The sequence below is a fragment of the Anser brachyrhynchus genome (genome assembly GCF_964034855.1).
Source record: "Anser brachyrhynchus genome assembly, chromosome: 8".
Lineage (NCBI taxonomy): Eukaryota > Metazoa > Chordata > Aves > Anseriformes > Anatidae > Anser > Anser brachyrhynchus.
In genome coordinates, this window is record NC_137702.1 from 21,146,362 (window position 1) to 21,159,178 (window position 12,817).

At 45.1% G+C, this 12,817-nt stretch overlaps 1 protein-coding gene across 1 annotated transcript in view; it reads left to right on the forward strand.

The window, feature by feature from the left end:
• The first annotated feature begins 12,724 nt into the window (after positions 1-12,724).
• RALGPS2 (Ral GEF with PH domain and SH3 binding motif 2) overlaps positions 12,725-12,817 on the forward strand; it is a 144,452-nt gene continuing 144,359 nt past the window's right edge. Inside the window, exon 1 of the mRNA XM_080603497.1 lies at positions 12,725-12,811. The gene's annotated coding sequence lies outside the window, so the exon portion shown is untranslated. The remainder of the gene's footprint in view (positions 12,812-12,817) is intronic.

Here is a 12,817-nt window from a genome sequence, read left to right on the forward strand (position 1 = left end):
AAAAACAAAATGCTGGATTCTACGTAATTTTTATTTATCCTTTCATATATGTAATGAATCTTGTATATAGTGAGTCAAAAAAACCTTTCTTATTGAATGTAAAATCTATAAAAGGGATGTCTTGCTAAGATTTTTTTTTCATTTTACCTGCTATTATTTTTTCCACAGCTTTGAAGCCTGCAAAATACACACAGCAAACTTCTAGTTGTTACTGTGCACCTCCACCCTGGCCCTCTACTTTGTTCTGTTCAAGTCCCCTGCGTGTTCTGCCTTGTTCTTGCTTAGGCTGTAAGTTTTCCATGCCAGGATTGTCTTCCTGCGTGTTTGTACAGAACCCAAAACAGCGGGAGCCTGATGCTTCTGGGCACGAGGGCAGCACAAACAACATCTCTGAAGAAGATGGATGCAGCTGTAAATTCCCACACCCGTGTCCCGTCCATTTCGCCAGCACTCGCCCGGGAGAGTTTCCTGCTCTTTTGGGGTAGCTCTAGGCAGTGTCGGGGGGGAAGGCCAGGCCCAGCTGCCAGGATGTGACCAGGCAAGGCAGAGGTTGGTGAGACAAGGGGTAGGATGATGGAGCCCTAGTGGGGCACAGAGGTCTCAGTATCAAGTTTACCCTCCTGGCTTTGGAATGGGGAGAGGGGAGGGGACAAAAAATCTCAATGGAAGAGGGATGGGCAGGGAAAGGCAGGGCCGGGAGGAAGGAGGCGCAGCGTGAGGGTGGTGTTAGTGAGGCAGGGAGGAAACAGGGAGAGCAGCAGGAGCTCTGCACAAGTGAGGGCTAGGATGGCACTAGGAAAATACATTCAGTGCTTTGGGCTTCTCTGTGGCTGTCCAAAGCACCTAATAATGAAGTGTTGTATCCTACTGAGGATGTTAAATTCTGCTTTACTTTGGATGTGCTCCTTACTTTCACTGTACAAAGTTGTATGTGAATGCGCAAATTTTTCTCCCATTTTTAGACGTTTGGATAAAATGTGCAGGGTTCTGAAGCCTGTCCTCAGCACTCCTGTAGTTCACCTGCTAAAGCCGGGAAATTGTTTTGGAGAAGCTCCCCTCCAAGACTCCTCCTGCATAAAGGATGCAAGTGTAAAGCCTTTGATTTCCTGTGTGTAAGAATGTGTGCTGCTGCTTTAAGTAATCAGCAGCTGCTGCTTAAATCCATTAGCAGGTGCAATACCAATTTGCTTACACTGAGATATTAGTCTCATGAGGAGAGAGTCGTTGTTCATACTAGAATCCATCTCACGTTGCTGTCCTTCACCTTTCTCCTTTCACAGATTAAATATCCTCATGTCTCCAGAAGATGTATTAAATTCCTGCTTTTTGCTGGTAGAGGTGGATCAAATGTCTTGCTTGTAGACGTGAAGCCTGGCTACCCCTCAGTTCTTTTCCTTGTCCTTCCTAAGCTCTATGGAAACACACAATCCTGCTGATGAAACTGGAAATGTGAGTTCTGTGGACCTGAACCCACTTTTCATTACACTGAGTCAGCCCAGCTCAGTAGCAGAGCAGCTTTGGCTGAAGTCGGGAGGAATTATTATCAATACTGCAGGCTTCAATGTAGCTTGGCAGGAGCAGGGCACTCAGGATAGAGGTTCCCCACACCCTTTAGGTTCTTCCAGCTTTATAATATGACCCTCAGGGCAATTATATTAATAATAAGGAGAAGGGGACTTTGAGGTACAAATACCTGGTGTTGACACTATAAGTGAAGGATGACAGAGTGATGATAAAAGCTAATGGAGAATGAAATGTAATCAGCAGAGAGATGAATGATGCTTCTCGTCCCTTTTCTCCCCTGTCTAGGCTTCTATTTGCAGCAGGATACAGATGTTGAGGGCAGTTCCTATTTTGCTTGGCAAGGAGGAAGTCCTGCATGCAGTGAAGGAAGAAGAGTTACAACTAAGTTGTAGCTGCATTCATTCACCTCACCCTTTGTTGCTTCTCTCCCTACAATTAGCTCACGTAAGTCAATCAACAGGCAGAGTCCATCCTGGACCCCACCTGAAACTCACTTTATGAATTATTACTATAGGAGTGGCTGATTTATTGATGGGAGCTGCATCTTGCCTCCCTAAATTAACTACTCTTTTATATCGTCCCGGTCTTTAGAGTCACATGAGAGAAAATCAGTTTTCAGAATTATGGGCCCGCTATATTTACAAGGAAATTATGTTAATGCCCAAAGAAGTGCTGAGTATCGCACGGCACGCGGTGTCACGTAGGGACAGTCCTTCCTGGGAGTATATCCGATACCGGCGTGTGACCTGTTCATCACTGGAAGGCTCACAGAGGTGGCTGCATGCTGCCTGTGCAGGTGCGTTGCCTTTGCGTTTATAGGAGCAAAGTAAACCTGTTGGGGGCAGAAGGCTGAAGAAAGTAAGTCTATGGTAGATCCCTGCCTGGGAGATGGTTGCCTCAAAATAGCCTACGACCTGTGCAGAGCTCCTAGCTGGAGGGTCCACGTTAGTGCTACTCAAATGTTATACCTGTTCTGTGTCTTGGCCAAGGTAGAAGGAAATGTTCTTCTTTTTGGGAGATGTAGAAAGGAAGAGGTTGAACAAGATGCCATATACAAGAGCATGGCATGGATAACACAAGGGCAGGAGCTCCAAAAACATTAAGACACTTCTGTGAGCCCTCAGCAAGATGGGGGAGAGCTATTCACTGACTATTCACCGCCTGGGGGGCAGCATCCAGAGAAGCAGCTTCCACCAGGAGAAGCTGGTGTTGTCTCCATGGAAAAGTCTGTGTGGAAGCTGCCTGGCTGGGCATTTGGGTGAGCCTCCCCTGACCTGTGACACAGTGTTTGGGGAAGGAGGGGAAGTGAAATTTGCTGACTGCTGTTTTCTTCTTTCTTTCTTGGAGGCCAAGCCTTCCCTGTCAGGACCACAGGCACCGTTCCCCTGCTCTGGCAGGTAGTCTGACTGACACCCTGTGCACATTCAGCAGCTGACTTCTGTGCAGAAAATCATTTTGCAGAGCCAGCATTGTCTCTGTAAGGAGGAATTGTCCTTACAGGGGACACTAGCGAGGAATGTCTAGTAAAAAGCTGTTTTGTAAAGGCCTTAGAAAGGTGCTGGCTGTACTTTCATTCTCATCAGTCAAGGAATTAACTTCTGCCTCCAACTTAGCTGAAATATGCGGGGACAGGCATCCCCTGTGGCCACATAGGACTGAGCCCATAGACTTGTACCTAAGGATGCGTGTGCTTTTTTCCCTTTCCGTCAGGTGTGGTTAAACAGTCTGCATTTCACTGCTCAAAGCTTTGCTCTCCAGCAATATCTCAGTGTGCACTAGTTTCTGTAGCGCTTTCAAAGGACTCTTCAGGATTTCCCCAGTGGGAAGGCAGTGAAAGAGGAGTGACTTCCTTTTCCTTGTTAGTACCAGAAACCGCTGCAAATGTTATATGTTGTTGGATATTTTTCAGGATAAGTAATCACTGAAGAACCTAGACCTGATCAAAACTCTCATAATTGGGTTTAAGTGGAAGACTGCCTTTCAGATTTTTCTCCATCATTGGGAAACTCAGCGGTAGCTCCCTGCTATGCCAAGATCTCATTCAGAGATTTCACTCAGAGGGTGGTGAGGCATTGGCACAGGTTGCCCAGAGAGGTTGTGGATGCCCCATCCCTGGAGGTGTTCAAGCCCAGGTTGGACGAGGCCCTAAGCAACCTGATCTGGTGGGTGGCGTCCCTGCCTATGGCAGGGGGTTGGAACTGGGTGATCGTTAAGGTCCCTTCCAACCCAAACCATTCTGTGATCTGTGCTTTACAGGGCCGCATTCAGAAAGGCATTGCCACAGCAACCAGCAAAGCTAAAAAAGCTGATAAAGTACACAGCATCTCCTTCAGGGTTGATTGAAGGGCAGAGAGCTTGCTACTCCCTCAATAATGTTGGTGTTGCGTTGTGTGTTCATTGTTGGTTTTTTTTAATTATTATTTTATTTTTTTCTTGAAAGAATAAGTTCCCTGCAGGCAGATTCCGGATTGTGGCTTTGGCAAAACATGGAGCTGAAAAAGGAAAGTCTATCTGCCCCAACTGCTGACTTGACAACTGTGCTGTTGGAATAAGCTGTGTTCCTAAAATGGAAAGAGAGAGAGACCTAGGAGGCAGTATACGTGGTCCCCCTTGCAGTTCCCTATTGCGTGCACAGTAATGCTCTGTTCAGTCACGGCTGACATGTTTTTACGAGACTTCTGCTAATGCGTTGGTGGTCTGACAGCTGCTAGGAAATTTTCCTGAAGGGCTAGACTTTTTTTTTTTTTTTCCCTCAACGATGACTGTACCCTAGAGGGTTAGCATAATATCACAAACATCAGTGCTCCCACCTGTATGCAAAGCATTTCCTGCTCTGGTTAGGGACAGAAGCTGAATGTTAGAGGAGCTCCTGTGTTGGCTGCTAAAATGTATCAGCACTAGAGGAGTCTGTGGAGAGCAAGCATCAGTTATCCCAGAGATCAGAAATCCCGGGTAAAAAAGAGCCATTTACAGTTACAGTGCTGACAGTGGCTTTTCAAGTGTCATTAGAAACTACTAAAATTATCTCATTAGCCAGTAATTGCTGGGACCCTGCATGTAAATTACAGTCATCCGAGGAGAGGCTGGGTGGCAGACTCAGCTCTGCCTTACATAGATGTTTGTGTCGTGTCGCCCAGCTTCAGGGGCTGGCACTGCTGCTGCTCCAGGTCAGGCACGAGCTGGGTGGCAGAGCCGGATGGCAGCCAGCTGCCCCCATCCCACAGCCACGCTCCTCAGCCACCTCCTGCAGCAGGAAGAAGCTGCAGTCAGTCACAGAGATGCTGAGAGGAGGAGTAGGGGAGCTTCCTAAAAGAGAAATGAGCTGACAGGAACATCTGGAGACCTTCCCACTGCCTGCACCAGCAGTTCTGAGCCGGCCTCCCACACTGAGAGGTAGCAGCTCTTGTAATGCAGCGCTTGTAGCGTGTCGTGGCTGCAGCCCACCTCAACTTGGGCCTGACCAGTGCTAAAGCCAAGTGACTGGAAACCTAGCATGGGACTCGATGTACGAGAGAACAAGCTGGGCAGCCACAGCTGCCAGCCTGTGCCCTGGCATCTGCAGCCAGCCCACATGGCTTGGCTTGGTTTGGCTTGTGGGTAATGAACGTGGTTTTCAAAGACAAGTTTAGAAATGAGGCTGTGCCCATAGGAGACACTGAGGTTTGTGTTGCTCTGCTGATAGAAGTTTATTCTCTGTCACTGGGACAAACCTGTGGTATATATGCCGTGCTCCCATACCTTTCTGCTTAGGGGAAATGCTAGCCTCGCCTTTTCCTGGTCCTAAACAATTAAAATGGCTTTTGCTTCAATTATGTTCATTACACTAGTTGGCATAAAGGTAAAAGGGCTTGTTGCCCCACAGTCTTCAGGGTATCAGCAAATCAGTACTTTGGGTTCTGACTCCACAAACGCAAAGCAGGATGCAATTAAATCATTAGAAAATCTATATTGGTGGTGAAGTTGTTATACCTTCCAATAAGATAGTTGCAGTTGTCTGTGGTCAAAGACAGGATGCGCTTGGTCATGAGGGCAGCTGTGGTGGATGTGTCCGAATGGCAGCCTGGAGGTGTTGCATCAGCTGATGGTGAACATGGAGGAGTGTAACAGTGTTGAATCTGCTCAACTTAAAACTGGTCCCAGTCCAGTTCGTGGCAAGCTGGCTGCCTTTCTTATGGGAAGGGCCACCCCAGCAGCTGGAGGGAGAAAATCTGGTGAGTCAGAAGTCTTGGAGCTATGATTTCAGCCGAACTGTGATTCTTCCACTTGAGGGTTGGCGTTATCACTGTCAAGACTTCGCGTGCAGCTTCCAGTTTTTCATTTAGTTTTGGTCTCTTAATAGTTTAGTAAGTGAGCGTCTGAGTATATACCGCACTGGTACCGGACTGTATGGCCATTCTTCTCTGATTTCTCCAGGTTTCCAGTGCAGATAGTTTTGGCTCATAAGAGCCACAACTATCTGAAGGGCCCCTATTAGAATGAGTTTGGAATGAATTTGATAAATAAACCCTATGCCTGCATGACAGGAATATGCTCATTGCTACAAGTGTTTCTTTAACCACTGCTCCCTTATCAGCATGAAAAACAGGTACGTTGAGTATCTTGGGCAAATACACTTGTGTAGATGCTACAGAATTACAAGTGTTATCAGCAGACTGGTTCAGGGATAACATTTGCAATTCAGTACACTTCGAACTGCTGTCAGTAATGCTCATCTTTCCTGAAAGCCTCATCCCTGCTAATTTACTCACATCCTCTCTGAGACCACATCAAGATACGTCACTGTAATAAAGTCCACATAGACTTCCCACACAAACTGTCCTCTAATTTATGTCTTGCTGAAGTACTGGGAACGCAGAAGGCAGACAAAGCAGATGCTGAGTTGCTAAATAACAAATCTCTCCTCCCACCCTCAGACTGGTCTAAGAAGCTCGTCTCTCAGAATTGATATTTATTAGGAAAAATTAGCTAGTGATTAATAGCTATGCAGTAGTGTATTGATGTTGTAAATAACTTAAAATGAGGAGTGCATGCACAGCAACAATAACCAGCTTTCTTCATTTCAACACAGATGAGCCCTAAGTTGGACAAACCATGCTGGGCATTTCAATCCCTGCTCGTGCACAGAGCTAGCCAGAGTAAGTAGCTTATGAAGAAGGAAAATTTTCTTGCTCTTCAGAGATGAGAAAGTGAAGGTCGCAGAAGATCTTAGTCCCAGTCCTGAAGTTCAGAATGCAAGTGAAATAAAACACTGCACTGCTGCAGGCAGGAAGGAAAGCATCAGCAATCTTTAATCTCTGCTTTGTATCACTGGGGAGGAATTTTGAGTGGGCTTGAAAATTTCTGTTTAGAAGGTCTTTTGGATGAACCAGCTACTCCCAGGCACGCTTGCTGGGCCGGAGAGCTGACCAACCAGTGTAACAGCATTTGTCCCAGGGGTGCAGCCTTCCTCCTTTTACTGGGCATTTCCTCTGGAACTCAGGAAAGAAATTTCAGGAATTGAGAGGTAAAAGAAATGGTAGTGGTTGTCTGTAGCCTCCATGCACCATATTTCTGAAGGTTTACTGTGTTCTTTACCATGTAACCTCCTTTTCTGTGACACATTCATAACCCAACAAGCAAGTCTGGGATCAAACATTGAGACTGTGAGTAAAAACTGTGAGTTTCTGTGAACGGGGTGACAACATCTCGTTAGGAGTTTGGGGTCTTTCCGCGTAAGGGATATGCAGTAGATCTATCTAGCAGAGCTTTGGACAAGTATGGGATAACGTGGAATGCTGTTGCTTAAAATGGAGATCAGAAGTTTGCTACCAGATTGGAAGGTAAGATTCTGTCTGAAAAGGAGAGTAGTAAATCGTGCTGAAACATGAACTGCAGTGCTGAGATTGTTCAACGTTTATTTTGACCTTGGCATGAACAGCACAAATATGCTAATGAGACTGCTTAGGACTCAACTTTGGAAGCCATCTTCAAACACAGGAGGACCAGAACATCTTGCAAAATTAACTGAATGACCTTACAGGCTGGAATGAAAAGAACAGGGCTTCAGGTGGGGGAACTATTGGAAGTAGATATAGAAAGAAAACTGTAGTTGGATTTGTATGTTTTAGTTAATAAATACATGATGGAAGCCCACCTGGGCCTATCGGCTAGCCAAACAGTAGGAACAGCAGTCAGAGCTGTTCTGCATGCAACCATGCAAACTATGCTGGAGCCATGGGAACACAGCGATTTGCATCTCCTTCGCAGGGATGGAAATAATTTGTTATCCATATCAGCTATTTCAGTTTCTCCCATGTGCTCAAAATCAAGAGAAACGCTAAGGAAAATGGGACCTACATTGTCACATGGACTGGATCATTTGCTCACTGGAAACAAGGCTTGAAAGCAGACTGCTTTTGTGCCACCTCAGGCAATGTTCTGGAGGGTGCTACTTGCCCTGGGAAGTCATCTGCACCTTGCAGTGAGTTACTCAGAGCGCAGCGTCCTGTGAAGGTTGGCTTCTGCAGCTCCATACAAAATGTGCGCTAGGCAAGCAGGGCAAAAACAATCCTGAATGAAGTTTATCTGCCTCTGATGATTGTAATAGTATGTCCCCAGCGGAGTATTTGTGGGGCTTACCTTTACTTTATACTAAACTACAACGTAATGACGTCCACTTAGGAATTTACTAGATTATTTCCCTCCCTTCTGATGTGCCCACTTTGCCAGGAGCTGAAAATCAACACAGCAGCAAAATTTTTGTTCATGATTGTATTCTACAAACTGTGGAAATGAGAAATTAGGTAAGACATGCACTTTCCTGAGTCCCAGCCTTTTCTGCTGACCCCTGTCTTGTCATGCACGTATCTGAAGTGAGAAGAGCCCCTGCAGAGCTGAAAGCAGACAACAACAGTGCTTTAAAATCCCCTGAGCTGAGTTCTTACTAAAGCATTAGTGTCCTTAAAGCATAAAATTATCACAGTCATCAGAGCACGAAGATTTCTGAGATGATGTGGATAAATCCAAAGGGATGCTACGCTGTCCTCACGGCCTTGCTCAGGGCTTCAGCCACAGTTGATTTTTTTTATGTTTAGTTCGATGAGTGTTGGAGAAAGCTGTTCTTGTTCTGTTTAAAACACTGAAAGCAGTTCTGTGTATTTGTGTGGCCTTCCTGTTTCCACAGCAAAGTATTCACTGGGTAATCTGGGAAGGAGCTTTAGCAAGCCTCATTGCTTCTGCTTTGCAGTGGGAGAAACTGAGTCCAGGAGGCAATGTGACCTGCTCGAGGTTGCACACTGTCAGTATTTCGTGACTCCTTCATTTGTCCTGCGCTGCATCCACATCCTCAAACATCCCAGCTACAAGCTGAAGTCCCTCTGTGATAGAAGCAGTGGCCTGGTCCAAGGTTCATTTGCAGAGGTGGTGCTCTGGTTATGATGAGTATCACACTGAATGACATAGTGGTCCAGAAACCACCGCCATTGTCCTGTTTTCTCCTCCCCGTCGTATTTTCAGAAGAAAAGCACACAGTCTCAGCCTCTGTATTCTGCAGGTACCAGATAGTTCAGGCAGGATATAGGGAGCCTGTAACCATGGAAGATCTTGGATGATCATCTTTTGTCTCCTCCTAAGTCATGAATCTGCAAAATAGAACTGGATATCTTGAAAAGACTGAGACATCTGCTCCTTTTACCTCAGATCCCAAGGCCAAATGTAGACGTTCAACTGTCCAGAGTAAATCTAGCTTAATTACTTTTTTGGACACTACAATGATTTCAACTTTACGACAATTTTAATGGGGACAGCATTGTTTTTATGCTCAGCTTATGTTTTGGTATTGTCTGTCTTCAAAGATCACTGCTCATGCAATGTCAAACAAGTCATCATCACCTCTGCTGGTATGTGGAAAGTGGCAAAAATCTCCTGTCAGTAACAGCACTTTCATCCCCTAAAGCTGTGCTTTTTATGCTTTGACCCATATCCCATTATCTCTGCACAGATACTACTTTTGTTTACCTGCCACGTTCTTGCCCTGCAGGCCAGTTTTACCGCAGTGCTCCCCAACAGAGCAGCCTTCAGGTGCAATTTCAGTGCGCTGTAGTAATTATATTTGAAGGTTAATGTTTCATGAAAATATCAAAGCATTTCTGCCCCTCAGCTTTACTGCTGACTTTGGTAAAAGCCTGGTTTTCTTTCTTGTTTGTTTGTTGTGGTCTAATAGTAGTCTGTTTGGCAGCCTGACACTTGTTTCTATCCAAGGCTTGATCTACCTGGAAGAACTGAAGTGATATATGACCTGTGGTTTTGAGAGGTGAGGGGCGACAGATTTCTTTTTCTCCCTGAAAACTCTCTTGAGACTTAAAGGAATATTTGGAGCTATGTCATCAGGCTGTATTAGGCCAAAGACCTAATCAAAGGCCAGAAAGAAGGAGCCTGGGCTAGTGCCAGAAGAGCAGAAAAGATAATATTTATCTTCTGGCTTTGCTATATGACATAGAAAAGGAAGACTGAAAAAAACAAACAAGAAAAAAAAATCTGGCTGTAAAGAGAATCCTTTTTCTTAGAAATTTGCATGCCATATCTCTGATGGCTTTTGCTTTCCCTATGTAATGTGGAAAAAGCCACCTTTCATTTAAAAATAAAATAAAATAAAATTCCTGCATTATAAAAATAAACTGCTGAGAATCTCCTAACGTGCCAATACCACTACTCAAAAAGTAGGGAGACAAGCACAGACTGAAGGAGGATGGGGTTACATTTCATCAGAGATGCTGCTGGGTTTGCTCACAGTACGCTCCAGACATTCAATTAACATGCAGAACGTGGTCTTGGGTTTTCTTTCTCCCAAGATTGATGGGCAATTGATTATATCTGCAGAGAAAGGTTAGGGTTAGGGCTGTTTCAAAATATGCTGCCTCTAAATTATGCAGAAGAGGGGAGGGATGGGTGAGAAGGAACCCGTCCAATTCCCCCCGGCAATATTCCAGTTGCTGCTTGCCTGGCCACCCCAGCTCGATCAGGTGCAGGGTGTTGCATCCCAGCAGGTGGTGACCGGATTCAGCAGGGGCAGGGGCTCCGAGGACGACGTATGGAATCGCCCCCGAAAGGTACTTTCAGTACTTTTAAGCTGGCTCTCTCGGCCTTGATGCATAAATGACTGTAGCTGTGAGAAATGAGAGACGCTTGCCTAGCAATATGTCCTGTCTGCGCGAGGGTGGAAGACGCTATTGACAGCATGGTGTCGCATAGCAGGGCCTCAGATTTCAAGTGTGAGCTGAAAAAGTCAGGCTGCATAGGCAATGAAGACAGATTTCCTTGAGGATTGAGTGTTATTTCAAAGCACAGGGTTCCCAGACTCCCTTGGTGTTACAGACGTGTGCTAACGAGGGGTCAAATTTTGACGTATTTTGATGACAAAATGCCTGCTGAATTCAAAGCAAGGAAATTCTGACTCTTCCCTGTTGTGTTCCCGGTAGCAGAAGCAATGTGGAGTCAGGGGCTCCTTGGCTGCAGCCTGAGCACAACCTTCTCTTCCAGGTTTCCTCAGGAAGCCTCATTTCACCTGTGCTGCACAATCCCCCCCTGTTCTCCAGGTTCCTGCCCCTTGGTAGACTGCCATTCATATCCGTGCGCTACAGCCTCTGTGAATTGGCCACTTCCCTTTCTCCTGTAAGTAAAACCATAATAATGCCTTCCTCGATGCATTGTACAAATTGTTACTTTGTATAAAACTAGCTTTATCTGGTTTAGTCACTGATGAGCTGAAAAATAAAATAGCTGCTATAAAACCATGTGAAATACGGGTTTTATAAATTAGATTTTGTGTGGGAGAAAAAAGGCTGGCTGTTTTTTTATGTTGTTCATATATCATTTTCAAACCTTTGTTGCTGAATGTGATATAGTTTGATAGCTAAAAATATCACACCAGTTTTGTGGTGGAAAACGTTATTAACATGAAAATAAGTACGGGCATCTGTACATAGGTAAGAGATAACTAGCACGAGGGAATATATGAAGTGAAAAGAAGCTTTTCAGACAGGAAAAAAGGACAATTTTGCTTACATACAGCACATTGGTTTAAAATATATTTTTGACTTTGCATACGTTTTGAGCTATTTAGCTGAAAATTAGGCACTGCGTCTAATTATGATCTCAAACCCCACGGACAAATGCTACAGGCTCAATACTTTGAAATGTAAATGTAACCACAGTAATGATACTTACGTGGGGGTAATAAAATGGTAAATATGAGACGCACCATTCAAAAGATTCAGAAAGAATACCTGAGGCAGGTAGGAAGAACAAGAAAAGTGATGAGAAATAGGATAAAGATTTTCAACGTTTGACAACTATACATAGTCCATCTAGTCTAGAACCTCCTCCCAAAGGTCACAAATTGATGCTTCAATGCTGGCCAAAAAGCATAATGCATCTGACTGATGGCAATACTGAGGTTTTTGGGGGTGAATGAGGTGAGGGTGTCTGCCTGACCTTCACGTTGTCACAAATTTATGCCCTAGTGCCTGAGAGTTGCTGATATGTATTTGAGCATTAATTAGGTCAGATGTGAACTATTTAATTATTGGCCAACTAACAGAGCTGCTGCTGGCTTTAAATTTCTCAAGGTCCCTGTCATTCGAAATGTAGCGTTCTTTTAGAGAGCCGTTCTGTTCTTGAAAACTCAGATGAGAAAAACCTGCCTTAAAAGTATCCCCAGTTCTGAAAGTAGTTTCAAGAGTTATGTCAGAAGGTGGTGCCTCATCAGGGGGAAAAAAAAAAAAAAGTAAAAATGTATGTATAGATGATAGAAAAGAGCAGTTTCACGCAATAGTCGCTCCTAAAATCACTGCTGTGAGAGAAGAGGCCCACATGGGGTCATGGTGCTTTCCCAGCCAGCTGGCAATTTGGGAGATGGTTGGTGAAACGTTCAAAATTTGCGGATAGCAAAGAGGACAGCAATGGCTGACATAGAGAATCAGAGCAACGATTAACCCCGAGGTTAATCGTTGAAGGGCCAGGCAAGCAAGGCAAGATCACCCGTCAGGCCTGTAGCAGCTCACGCCGTAGTAGCAGCGGTTGAGCAGAGCTCTCCCTCCAGTACCTCAGCTCAGAGAGGCCAGAGCAGGTACCCAGAGGGATGGCTTGAAAAGCTTTTCATTACCACTGGGTGGAGCTGAAGCCCTTTTTGTCCAAGCTGCTCCTTTCATAACTTCCTCCTCTTTCGTAGAGAAAAATTGTGAATCAGGCTGTTTACAGATCGATCTGGAGAGCTCGTTATCCCGCTGACCTCGTTCTGCTGGAAGGGGAGGTCAGT